Here is a 13,738-nt window from a genome sequence, read left to right on the forward strand (position 1 = left end):
ATCGTCTTCCGGAGTTGGTATGTCAGCTAATCCAACTTCCCTAGCTCTTCATATTTTGCTGCTATTTCATTTTTTTCTTCCTTGTTTACTTGCAAAGTTACAGCAGATTTGTATTTTTTGTTTTGGTTTTTTTTTTTTAGAAATTATTCAGTAAAAACACTATATATTATCTTTAAGTGGAAGCTAGGTTGCTAATTTCCTGCTAACATCTAATTCCACTAAACCTCATAAATCCTCTTTTTCATGGATACTGATCATTTTAATGGAGCTGGTAGAATTTAAAACATTTTTAACAATCAGTGGTCCCTCAGCGTTTGGTTCATTTTAGAAACCGAAGCAGTGTTTGGAACCAAAAATGGCTAACAAGAGGATTACAAAACCCCTCAAACTGTGACAGAATCCCACATTTGTTTTGGAGACAACAGAAATAAACCTGACTTTCTGACATTCACTCCATACACATACAAGCGTACACATTCAATGACATATTCATGGCTCATCCTCCAGTGTTCACATAGCGTGAACTTGGTGAAATCGGCCTCCATGTCAAACTTTACCTGCGCTGTTGGATTTGACATCTCTACAGCCTATGATAAGAAGTTTGACTTGTCGGCACTCATAATGCCTAAGTTCTTATAACGTTTTACACTCCAGTGGTTGCAAGCTCCCCTAAGGAGCTGCATCCTCTGCATCTTTCAGTCTAAATCACCTCATTTCATTTGCCTCCATTATACTCCATCACGCCTTATATCTCCTGTATGTCTTCAGAGAAACCTAATTTGCCCTACATTGTCTCAGCGACATGCAGTAAGACACAACAGGGGCGCCTCTTCCTCAATTAGTGGTCAGTCATCCTCCTCTGGAATCCATCAAGCCTTGCCTACCTCATTTATCTGCACTTCACTCTTCTTCTTAACTCCATATTTTCTGCCTGAGAGAAATCTCTCCTGACATGCACGATTACTAGAAAGCCTCTCACTGTGCTTTCCCATCATACTTATTCAGCTGTGATGGAGCCTAATTCGCCTCTATAGAAGGCGGAGTGTGAAATTCACTCTTTTCTATATGTCGTTTGCTGTATTTGGATGGAACTTTGCTCGTTGGGACAGCAATTTTCAGCCAGTCAGTCATTTTTTTTCCTCCTCTATATTTGTTCCCGCAAAGGAAAAAAGTAAAATGTGTATAAACATCTAATGACCACGCTGTTTTGGTGACTCCACATTGATAACAGCATGCAAAGTAATGATAGGAAGCCAACAGACCCTATCAAGGGAGTGAAGCTTAAAAGGGAATGAAGGGTCATGAGCTGTTCATAGACTATTATTGATCTCATTGCCCTGTGAGCTCTTCTCGCCCCAGTAAAGAGCCCCACTCTCACATCTACGTGGTGTAATCATTAATTTGTTATGATTCCTGCAAGGAGGCAGCATGTTCAGACATGGATCAAAGCTCCACGGTAAGGCACTTGCTTGACATTTATGTGGCTAATAACACCTCAACGGGGCCACGCATTCAAAAAAGTTACTTCACCGTACCTCGACACCTTTTTAAAGTTACAGTATATTAATACTACTTTTGTCCTTAGAGACCAATTTTCGCCTTTCACTGCAGTCTGAGAGAAAAAAGAGCTTCTATGGTGACACTGATCTCAGGCACCACACACAGAGAATGAAAGTATATATTTATATGGAAGTATTTTTATTTTATTGTGTAAGCATCCTCTATACTGGATTTATTGTCCATCTGGTGTATTTGTTATAGAAGCCCTTCTTCAGAGTTTTTACTTTAAGCTTCTTTCACAGAGAAACTTATAAGGAATAGGTTTTATATCTCTTATCAAAGACTGAATAAGTAGTAGCCCTGAAGCACAACTACACTGTAGCATCCTATTACATGTAATGAATTACCAGCTGCCTCACATAAGCGTTATTCCAGAATACCTGGTGGGCTTTGTGGTTTGGCTTTTTTCCAGTATCCTGAAGATGGTAATGAACAAGATGAATGAAGATGGTAAATCTTATTGTCACTTCTATTATCTTTTATTGAAGGACCATGTGTTTCTGTCTCCCCAGACAGTAGGTAGCTCAGTGGTATATAAAGTTTTTGGAAGGCATCCATGACACAGTGGGGAGTGTAATCAGAAAACAACACAGCAGATCGTAAAATCACAATTCTATCAGGGAGAAACTTGATGTCGTGCTCTCTTGTGTTCTGCAGAGTAAAGGGAAAACTTTTCAGTGGATTCAGCACCTGTAGTACTATATCTGAATTGGGATATATGGGAATGGTTGTGTCTGGAAGAACATACGGCATAAAATGTTACCTAAATTAAACGTGGGTACAGGTTAACAGACGAGAGCCGGCAGGAGTCTTTGTGGAGGTGGAGGTATGTTCAGGAATTAAAGTCAGACGTAGAAAGACAGAATATATGTGAATGAGAGGGAGGGAGGTGGACTCAATTCAATTTGCTTCAGTTTTATTTATATGGCACCAAATTGCAATAACTTGGTGAAGGAATAGTGGGACGGACAAACTCCCTTTTAAAAGGGAAACAGAAATTAATAGTAACAAATGATTAAATGCAAAGTGGTGTATAAACACAGGGAGAGTGAAAAAAATGGACGCCTTCGAAAGAAGTGATAGTGTACGAAAGAGATGAAGAAGAGGGTGGAGGCAGGGTGGAGTGGATGAAGACAAGTGCAAAGAGCGATTTGTGTCTGAAGGATAGCAGCAAGAGTGAAAGGGAAGGTTTACAAGATTGAAGTGAGACCTGATGTGATGTATGGTTTGGACATGTGCAGAGGAGGGATACTGGACATGCTGGACAAAGAATACTGAAGATGGAGCTACTAGACAGGAGGAAAATAGGACCATCGCAGAGAAAGACTTGAGGATGTTGTGAAGGAGGACATGTAGAGGACTGTTGTGGCAGAAGAAGATGCTAGAGATAGGCTGAGATGGGGGCAGCTGATCCACTTTGGCAACTCCTAAAGGCCAAAAGAAGAAGACGAAGTATTACATGTGTTGTCAACAGGTAGGTAGGTTTGTAAATCTCCAGCATTGTTACTGAGAAAAAAGCAATTTTAAAAATCTGATGTAATAGTTGAAAGGCTTAAATCAAAAGACTTCTTTATTTTTTTTGGTAATTGTATCAGAAATGACAGTACATAAATAAGTTTCTTTTATTAGCAACTTGAAATGTCTAAGCACAGTCAAAGTCATAGTTAAAATAATCCCTTAGCAGTACCGGTGGTTTGTGGTAGCTACAACAGAAGGCAATTCTGGAGGCAGAAAACAATCCCTGCAAGCAGTTGATTTGTCAGAATACAACAGAAGAACTAGTACTGTATCGGTTTACAAGACAACCGAACAAACTCACAGTATTAGTAAAGAAGTCGATCAATAATTGCTGCGCAGTGCAAGCCGATTTCCACACAACAGCAGAGCACAGTGAAGGGGGTTGGTTATTTTGCTGAGGAGTTCCAATCCTTCATGCAGTTTCCTACAATTATTATTAAAACATTTATTAAAGATAAATAAAAAGATTCTGAAAATGGTTGCAATTTTTTTCTTTTCAGTTTGGTCAAATACCTTTCACTGCTAATCTCCCCCAAACAAACAACAAAAAACCCCACTGCTTCTGCAGTGAATGCTTAACAATAAAAGCCACCCCATGTTTTACCACACAGTCCTTTTAATTTCAGGCATTTCAAGAGGAAGCTTACTGTGCATTTAAAAAAAAGTGCAAAATACATGTTATTGAAACGTTTTTGACACAAACAAATAAAAACAAGGTCAAACATCATGAAAATCATTTATATTTTATGGGAATTAGTTGGATTTGAGCTATTTTTCAAGCTATATCATCATCAGTTGGTCTTTTTAAATAAACTGGGGAGTTTCCATGTTCACTTGAACTGGTCGTGAGCTGCCCACAGTCATAAATAATGGCTTTGTTTATGGACTTCATCCTGCTGAGGGTTATAGAAAACCGTGGACACAAGTAATGTGTAGTAAACCAAGCAATGAGGATGGTTCAACACAGAGAATCACCAAAGCAGAGGTACGTATGTATTCCGAGTGTTATTTCAGGCTTTTCCACGGGCATTATTTCCAAAGCTCGTATCCTTGGGTTGGTGGAGTGTGCAATTTTCAAATTCAAATTTTATTTGTCACGTACACAGTCATACACAGTACGATATGTAGTGAAATGCTTGGACAACTGCTCGTGACCTAAAGAGAACAAAAAAGGAAAAGGCTATGAATAAGATAGGAAATAAATATGAAAAATTAAAAAGGGTAAATTTAACTAGGAAGGAATAAAATATAAATTAAGGTTAAAAATGAAATAACTGTACAACACAAATTAGAATGAAGGGTAAATTTAACTGGGAAGAATAAGATAAAGATAAATATATAAATTAAAGTTGAAAATAAAATAACTGTACAACAAAATACACAATACACAATATAGAACTATATAAGAATGTATGAAGAAATCTAAATATAAATAAATATATACACAATAACAGCAGCTGTACAAGTATTAACCGGAAATGAAGAATATAGTGACCAGTGTTGTGCAAAACCAAAGTCCAGAAAGTCCAGTGTGTGTAAGAACCATATGTGTGGGTCAGTACTGTGTGGTGGTGTGATTGAGAGACCGTATCGCCTGCGGGAAGAAGCTCCTCCTCAGTCTCTCTGTGTTGGTCTTCAGGGAGCGGAATCGCTTTCCTGACCTCAACAGAGAGAACAGTCTGTTGTTGGGATGGCTGAGGTCCTTCACGATCTTCCTGGCCTTGGTCCAGCACCGCCTGCTGTAGATTGAGTGCAGGTCAGGGAGCTCGGAGCGGATGGTGCGCTCAGCTGACCGCACAACCCTCTGTAGAGCTCGTCTGTCCTGCATGGTGCTGTTCCCGAACCAGGTTAAGATGTTTCCCGCCAGGATGCTCTCTATGGTGCACGAGTAAAAGTTCCTGAGCACCTTGGAGGGCAGTTGGAAGTCTCTCAAGCGTCTGAGGTGGTAGAGACGCTGTCGGGCCTTTTTCACCACGGTGTTGACAGGACCATGACAGGTCCTGCGTGATGTGAACTCCGAGGTATTTGAAGCTGTCCACTCTCTCCACTGGGCACTCGTTGATGACGGGGGTCTGGTAGTTCCTCTCCTGCTTAGTGCTGAAGTCCACTATCAGCTCCTTTGTCTTACTGACGTTTAGAAGGAGGTTGTTCCTCTGGCACCAGTTCTCCAGATTCCTAATCTCCTTCAGGTAGGTCGTCTCGTTGTTATCAGAGATCAGGCCCACCACGACGGTGTCGTCAGCAAACTTGATGATGGTGGTGGAGCTGGTAGTGGCCACACAGTCATATGTGTACAAAGAGTACAGCAGGGGGCTCAGAACACACCCCTGGGGGGCTCCAGTGCTGAGAGTGGTGGAGGCTGAGACATGTCCGCCCATCCTTACTGCCTGTGGTCTGCCAGTTAGGAAGTTGGAGATCCACTGACACATAGATGAGCTGAGTCCCAGATGCTCCAGCTTGGTGGTGAGTGTGGAGGGAATTATGGTGTTAAATGCAGAGCTGTAGTCTATGAAGAGCATTTTAACATAATTCCCCCTTCTAGTGTCCAAGTGAGTGAGTGATGTGTGGAGGAGATGAGAGATGGCATCGTCTGTGGAACGATTTGGACGGTAAGCGAACTGTAGTGGGTCCAGTGTGTCTGGTAGTGAAGAAATGATGAAGTCTCTGACCAGGCGTTCAAAGCACTTCATCACTACTGAGGTGAGGGCTACAGGGCGATAGTCATTGAGAGAAGCAGGGTGGGGTTTCTTCGGGACAGGAACAATGATGGACTCTTTGAAGCATGTGGGGATCACCGACTGAGATAAAGAGATGTTGAATATCTCAGTGAACACAGGAGCTAGCTGGTATGCGCAGTCTCTTAGGATACGACCTGGGATGCCGTCTGGTCCTGCTGCTTTCCTGGTGTTCACTCTCTTGAAGGCTCACTCCCACTCCCACCACAGGCTCACTTGCAGTGCGACTGCAGACAGGGGGACTCATTTTTTTTCTCCCAAGGATGACAAAGCAGAATATCCTATCGGAGTCTTTCCTGTGACATCCCGCTTTTTAGACAGAGGGAATTATGGGCCGTGATCAATAGGAGAGAGAGAGGGTGCGGTGATACAACTGAGGCGGCTATCGCGGCAACTGTAATTTTGAGCATGCATTATTCAGCAGCTCTGTATGATCTGTGAAGCTTCAAGATTATTTACCCTTTGAAAAACGTTGGCAGGGCAATTGCAGGTATGTCCTAGAGAGCACTGAGGTAATATCTCAGCATTTGTGAAGAAATACAAGTTTTTGTGTATATGAGCCTGTACTATATACAGTTTATGGAAGGCTTTTTCATCATCATTAATTCTGACTGCTGACCATGAATAATATTCACAATGTCAAAAAGATGGCGGGATTAGTGAGATGCCACACATCAATGCCTCACTTGTCTAATTTTTATTTCAATAAGACATCAGTTAGTATTTTGGTATTGTATATGCTCGTGGGCTATTTTTACAGTGGTCTGGAGGTCTGGGCCTTTACAGTCATTATGGTAATTATCCATGGCAGCCAGGGATGACTCCTGCATGCTGTGTGTGTCCACTGAGCTGGCGTCACAGGAAGGGCATGGCCCACACACTGTCTACTGAGTTATCTGCATGTGAGTGTATTTGTGTCTGCGTGCCTGCTACAGGCATTTTCTACAAATATAACTCAGGCTCGTTGTCCTTCTATTTCTAAACCTTCCTTTCGTTCTCTTTACTCTTTCTGCCTCTTTCTGTATGGGAGAGCTGAGCGTGATGCTAGGGCTCTGTAGCTGTAAGCGTAAACATCTCTCCATCTACACATGAAGACAAACAGAGGGGCATTATCAGGCAGAGGGATAGACCCAGCATTCAATCTTCGACTATATATAACCTCGCACCACCTCCTCATTGACATTCATGAGGTGAAATAGCAGCTTGGAAAAGAACCGCCACTCTGTTTGCAGTCTTATTCCTCTCATTTGTTTAATCAAACATCACTGCACAGAATTTATCACATCCTTGTCACTCACGTTGTCACGCTTCATAGCTTGTTCACTCTGGAAAATTCAAACTGTACCTGTTGATGTCTTTGAATGCTTTTTAGAAAGGGACCACTTTGATATGATGATTTGTGTTCTTGCTAAGAGTTGTTAGATGGATATCACGCTCATGTCTGCATGCTAAATATCAGGCTATTCATGGTTTTTGACATGAGGTTACGTCCTTTTAGGAGCACCGACTTAGTGGGCAATACAAGGTTTTCTTACTCTGTCTGCCAGTTAGCTTTGTAAGGTCTGTCTCGCCCAAATGCAATATGAATTCAGCACGTTGCATGAACGACTAGCCACTCTGTTTGTTCACAGCTGCTGTCAAAATTAGAGTATGTCGCTGCATGCAAATACACTACTTCAAAACCGAACCTAGCACTGGTGTGTGGGCCAGATTGCAATGATCCCTTTAATTGCAGAGTAACTCAGACTGACAGTGATGGGTCAGTGGTTGGAAGCAAGTTTTGATTAGCGGTGTGGAGTGTAATATGCTACAATATGTTACAACAATAGATTACTTTTCAGTAATGCAGTACTGTAACAGATAATTGTACTAAATTTAGCAATCAGATTACCGTTATTATGTCAGTAATTATATAGTATACAGTTATTATGTCATTACTTGTGTTACACAGGTTATCCATTTATCTGCAGGATTGGGCATATAGAAATAAAAAAACTAACAAAAATAACATCAGCCATGCTTTTTCTATTCAGCAGAGTTCAGTGTGTTGCCAGGTAGGAGGAAAAAGGAGCAGTCTGTAACATTTGAATCATGGATATATGAACATTACCTTGTTGCTGTGACAGTGAAGTGCAAACCAAGTCCAAGACAGAAACAACTGCATTACACTGCAAATACAGGATCAGCTATTTGCATTTGCACAGACAGGATGCTAAAACAAACCTGACCAAGAATCCAGAGTGATGTTAAAGGTGAATGCATGCCAACCCCAGCTCAGCATGATGTTCAACAAAGGCAACGATGAGCAGTATCTGTACTTGTTTGTACAATTAAAGTGGTAATTGATATGAAGTGTTACAGAGTAACATGAAAGTAGTGTAATAAATTATTTTGCAATGTGTTTTACGTTTTGTATTATAATAATAAGGCAACAAGCAATACGTAATACACAACTTTTTAAAGTAAAGACCCCAACACTGTTGATTATGTAGGCTATTACTATTGTAACAACTACCCTCAGATGCTAACTACAGTGGTGCTGAGTATCTGTTGTTAGTGCCTAAAATGTTGTCTTTGCTCATGTGTATTTTATTCTTCCTACTTTTGGAGGTGATGAAAATATTTGTGGTTGTTTATTTCCTTTGTCTCTGCAGCAGTGTGGCTTTAAAGCACCATAATAAACTGAGTGCAGCAGGTTAGCATAGCTAGTCACAATAGCTGGCTAATTCTTAAGGCCTTTACACACAGGACACATAAAATTTAATTTATTTATTTGGGACAGTGGATGTTAATGAACATACATGTAAAAAAGAAGTTACATGAATGTAAACATACCAGATTATAGCCAAAGGCTAATTTCCATCTGTTGTCCAGAAAATGGACATATTAATTCATAAAAAAGTTCATAATTTATACATAATAAGAACTCCATCACCAAACTCACACATACATACCATTCTATTCCCAAGTAAAACATTAAAACTATACAACTTATACATGATCACACACTTGATTTGTCCATAACCAATTTTTAACCTGTATCTTAAACAATTTGAATGTAGAGCATTCTCTAATGGATTGAGGAAGACTGTTCCACCAGTGGCCACCCTGGATAGAGAGGACGTTCTGCCCAAATGCTGTCCGTCTGTGGGGTATAAACAAGTCTCAGCAGGTTGTGGCTCGAGTGGTCCTTTCTAAGCTTTCTTTACGCCTAATGAACTCCTTTAGTGGTGGTGGAGCAAGGGAGTGTAAAACTTTATATATTAAGCACGCTCTTTTAAGTTTCACTAAATTATTGAAGTTCAATAATTTATGTTTTTTAACACATGACAGTGGGGATAGGAAGTCAATTTTTTGTTAAGTAATTTTAAACTTCTTTTATAAATATTTTCAATAATTTTAAGTGTTGTTGGACAAGCAAGTGACCAAGACGTCAAACAATAATCTATATGAGAAATAATCATTGAGTAAAAATAAGTTTTTGCAACATTCATATTTAAGCTACTATGTATATGATTAAAATTTCGATTATTAAATTTAAGTACCCGGGACACTTTATTTATTTATGTGAATATTTTGTGAATTTTGTGTATTATTTTCCAGACTCATTTATTATTAATGCAGCCATTTACACCGACCATGTAATTTTGCTGGATATATTTTTTGGCAAGCCGAGCTTGATACTAATTGAAATAGTGGGTTACATCTTGCTAAATTCAGCTGTGTAAATCAATAAAGAGCAGTAAACCTCAGAGCAGCAGTAAGAGCAGGTCAGCTGATCACAGCCTGTACTGTTGAAGTGTGGAGGCACAGTAAAAAGAAAGAGAAAAAAAGTTTTTTACTAATATTATTTTATTATTATATTAATTTAGCATCAGGTTGGATTAGCTTTGGATAAAACTAGCTGGTAGAAATGCCCTTCAGAGAGCAACTTTCTTACTAAATGTGTCTGCTAAATTTCAGAGCCTATACTTTTTCCTCTTTTACTTGAATAAATATGTTGAATCAGCACTTCAACTTTAACTAGAGTATTTTTTAAACACAAGTATTTCTACTTGTGTACTTTTGCCATCTCCTCTAATAACATGATAGCTGTCTTTGTGCAACCCCATGATCAAAAATTAAGTATCTGTAGAAATATTAGCTCTAGTGATCACTAAAAGAAGCCAAAGCAGAAGGGCCAACTGTCCAGCAAGTTAAAGTGGCAATAAAATACTTTCACTGTGGCGCCGTGGATGTTCCCAGTCGCTGTCAGCCTTCACACAGTTTATATTTGAGCAGCACAAACAGACAAGCAGCTTCTCTGGAGGAACATCTGCAGAGTCGGGTCTCTGTGTGTTTGTTAGTTGGAGATGACACTTTTGGGCGAAAGTGTGTAAAATCGTGTGCACTCACAAACCAGGCAACATAACAGAAGTCACACAACTGATATCTGATTCATTAAAGGGTCAATTTTATGTAGATTAATTTTATTTTTGTACTATTTACACTCCTGTCTGGTTTTACACTTGTTTTAATAGTTAAGCCAGTTACTCTCAAACCAGTTATCATGGTTCCCTCATAAACACTCAAAATAAATTTTGTTAAGCTCCTCTTAACTGCCAAAAATCAGAGGCAAGAGAAGTGCAGGATGTGTCCCAACCTGTGAGTGCAGAAGAAAATATAGTCCATATACAAAAACATTTCAGAAAATATATACCTGCTGCATAATTGAATATTTTTCTGTCACATTAACTGTGATGTGTTGCAAGTTGAGAAAACAAAGCTAACACTCAGAGCCACAAAGTGAGACATCTGGCAAATCCATCTGAGTTAAAAAGTTGGACTGATACTTCCTTTTTGACACTCACACATTTAAAATTCAGCAATCCTTCCCATTGACTGAACCTTTATGTTTTATTTTATCGGACAAAAAAGTAATATTTTCGGCACAAAAAAAACGTGTGTCGCTATGGAAACTGTGCATATCAGTGTGTGTGACTGAAAGTCTGTCTCACAGGCATAATGGCTCAAACATCATTCTGGAGTCCCATCTTATCACACTGCTCGCTTGTTAAAAGTTTCAGCTACTTTTGTGCCTCATCTCCATTCTTCTTCTCGCTACCAATCAGTGTTCCTGATTTCCTTCTAGCCCGAGTGCAAATTCTACAGACACGCACACGTTTTGCAACGGCGCATGTTATTTAACACGTTCCCCAGGTCGTGTAATTCACGCTCTTGCTTTGTTATCTTTGATAGAAATTTCTTACATTTCCTGTGCTGACTGATGCGCCATTACCTGGCTTCATTCTTCTTTTCCTTTAACTACAGCAGTAATGTTGACATTTCAAAAATATCAACATCTCACTTAATTATGGAGTGGGAAAATCTTAGCGAAAACAGCGCTAAACCTCACCAAAGAAACACTAACTATCTGAAATCATTACATTGGATTTTAACATTTTGTTCATGCTTTTCCTTTTTCATTAATGGATGAGCCAAGCTTTTCTTTGCATCAGCCACAGGAGAACTATTGGCTATATGCCCGTATCAATCAATTTTCACTGGGCTTATGAATGTTTAGCGGAACCTAACATTGTGAGAACACAATGTCTGACCTCAAGACCCAAGAAAGCCACTGCATATTATTGTTATTAACCTCAGTTTACCCCAGAGGAGCTCGGGTATCCTCGGAGCTATTGTGTTTCAGGCTAACTCCTGCTCGAAACACAATCGTTCCAATGACGAGCTGTGAAATTTGCTACCTGTGAATCCTTGGTCATGAAAAATTAATAGGCGACTTGAATATTGACCTAGGTAGTGGCTAAGTTTGGAACATCATACTATATGTAAAGATGTATTTCATACACCGTTTTCACAAGAATAGAATTGTCTCATAGATACGTTTCTTTTTTTGGGGGGGGGGTGGTTGAATGCATTGTATTCATTCTGAGCATCCCCATAATAATTAATTAAAAAGTGTGTGTTCTTGAGTTTTGAAAACAGACGAAACTGGTGTAAAGATATGAGCAAAGCGCTTTTGCACTGTCTGCTTTTGAATCTAAGTCACTTTGTTCATTTGATTTTTCTGAGAAGCAAGGTCAGAATTGCTGCTAGAGATTTCTGTCTCCTCTATTTATGCGTTTGTATTTCTGTCAGGTCTTTGAGAGAGGATGACTAACGACAAAGAAGGATTGACAAGCCACAGCCTCAAGCCGTGAGAAAGATATGATTTATCCCTGTTATTAACCTGTGCCATTTCCCTCCACACTTATTCAAATTCATGACTCAATCTATCTCTTTTCCCCCGCCATTTTTTCATCCATGTGCTTTTGCATTTTCCCCGTGTTGATCTATATTCCAGGATAGAGATTTGCTGTTTATACACAGGCGCCGTTTCGATTGCATCCGCTAGTGTGGAAAAGGAATGAATATGAATCCTACATGACAATGCTTTTGATTAAAAGCAACACGAGGCACGTGCTTGGGAAAAAGCTGCATGGAAAAATAAAACCTGGATATGCAAGGCTACGCCAGTCGGTATATCATTTCTGAAATCCCACAAATCATACACCACACAAACACTGAATTTGCTCAAACAAAACGGTTTGCTTTAAATTGAATTTCACATCTTTACAGAAGCGATTCTCAGAAAAAGCACCACTGTTTTGACAGGTAGACAGCAGGTCAAGATTTATTGTAGCTTTTGCCGAAATGCATCAATACCTCTAACTGTCTGTCACTCCCTCTGTTGTTTTTCACACTATATTTCCCTTTACTCTAAGTGATAAACTATCTGTATGCCAAGGCAAAACACTGCAAGTTTATTTGTACCGCATCTTTCAAACACAAAAGCACAAAGGCAAGTTAAACTGCGTTACCGAGTAGAAGGGATCCAGAACAACAAACATGTTCTACTCAATTCTCTGTGAAAAAAATAAATCGAAGTAGTACAGAGTAGAATGTAATGAAAACAAGATGTAATGTAAAGGTGCATGAAAGGAAAAAGAAAAAGTTACAATTAAAAAACTTGATTTGCAATTTTACATCACTAAAAAGTGTGTGTGTATAACTTTGATCTGGGACTTCAGACAGAGTGCAGAGTGTTTTTATAATATCTTAGTTTTAGATAGCATTGCATTTTCAAGAGACGGGTAAAAGAATCATAAATCCAGCCACGAAACTCACAGGGACATAAATAATTGTTTCTGTTGTAGGTCTAACAACTCTATTTCTCATCTACCTCTTGGCAGTTGAGGCATATTCTCAGTGACTGTAACAGCCAGAAAAATCCATTTCAAGCATGACCTGAAACCCAGAGCAGCCACTCAGTGCCCCTAAAAGATCTGGGAGGAACCTTGCCTGCATTTGGAGTTCATGGTTTGAGTTTCAGCTCCCTGGTTGGTTTTATTCCCACCCCAACACCTCTGCCATTTATTTACCACAGACTTATTTAATTAGTCACTTTACTAGGTACACCTGTTCAACTGATTGTCATCTAATCCAGTCACATGGCATGTAGTCATGATTACACATGCTGAAATTCAATCTAAGCTTCCGAATGGGGGACAAAGGTGATTTGATGACTCTGAATGTGGCACAGTTTCTCAAAAAACCATCTGCAGGGTTTACAGAGAAAGGTCCCAAAAAAGAGAAGAAAATAACCAGTGAATGGCAGTTCTCTGGGTAAAAATGCCTTCTTGATGTCTGAGGTCAGAGGAGAATGGTTGACCAGACGAGCTGATAGGAAGGCAACAGTAACTCAAATAAAACACCACAGCCTACCAGCATTGTTATTGCTAACTGTGTAAATCCGTATATGACCACAATGAACCCTTTTCTGATTCCAGCAGGATAATGCACCATGTCACAAAACTCAAATCATCTCAAACGAGTTTCTTGACCATGAAAATGAGTTCACTGTACTCAAATGGCCTCCAGAGTTA

This window comes from Rhamphochromis longiceps, linkage group LG20 (assembly GCF_057381845.1).
Source record: "Rhamphochromis longiceps isolate RC_006_pf linkage group LG20, R_longiceps_female_GT1.1, whole genome shotgun sequence".
In the NCBI taxonomy this organism is placed as follows: domain Eukaryota; kingdom Metazoa; phylum Chordata; class Actinopteri; order Cichliformes; family Cichlidae; genus Rhamphochromis; species Rhamphochromis longiceps.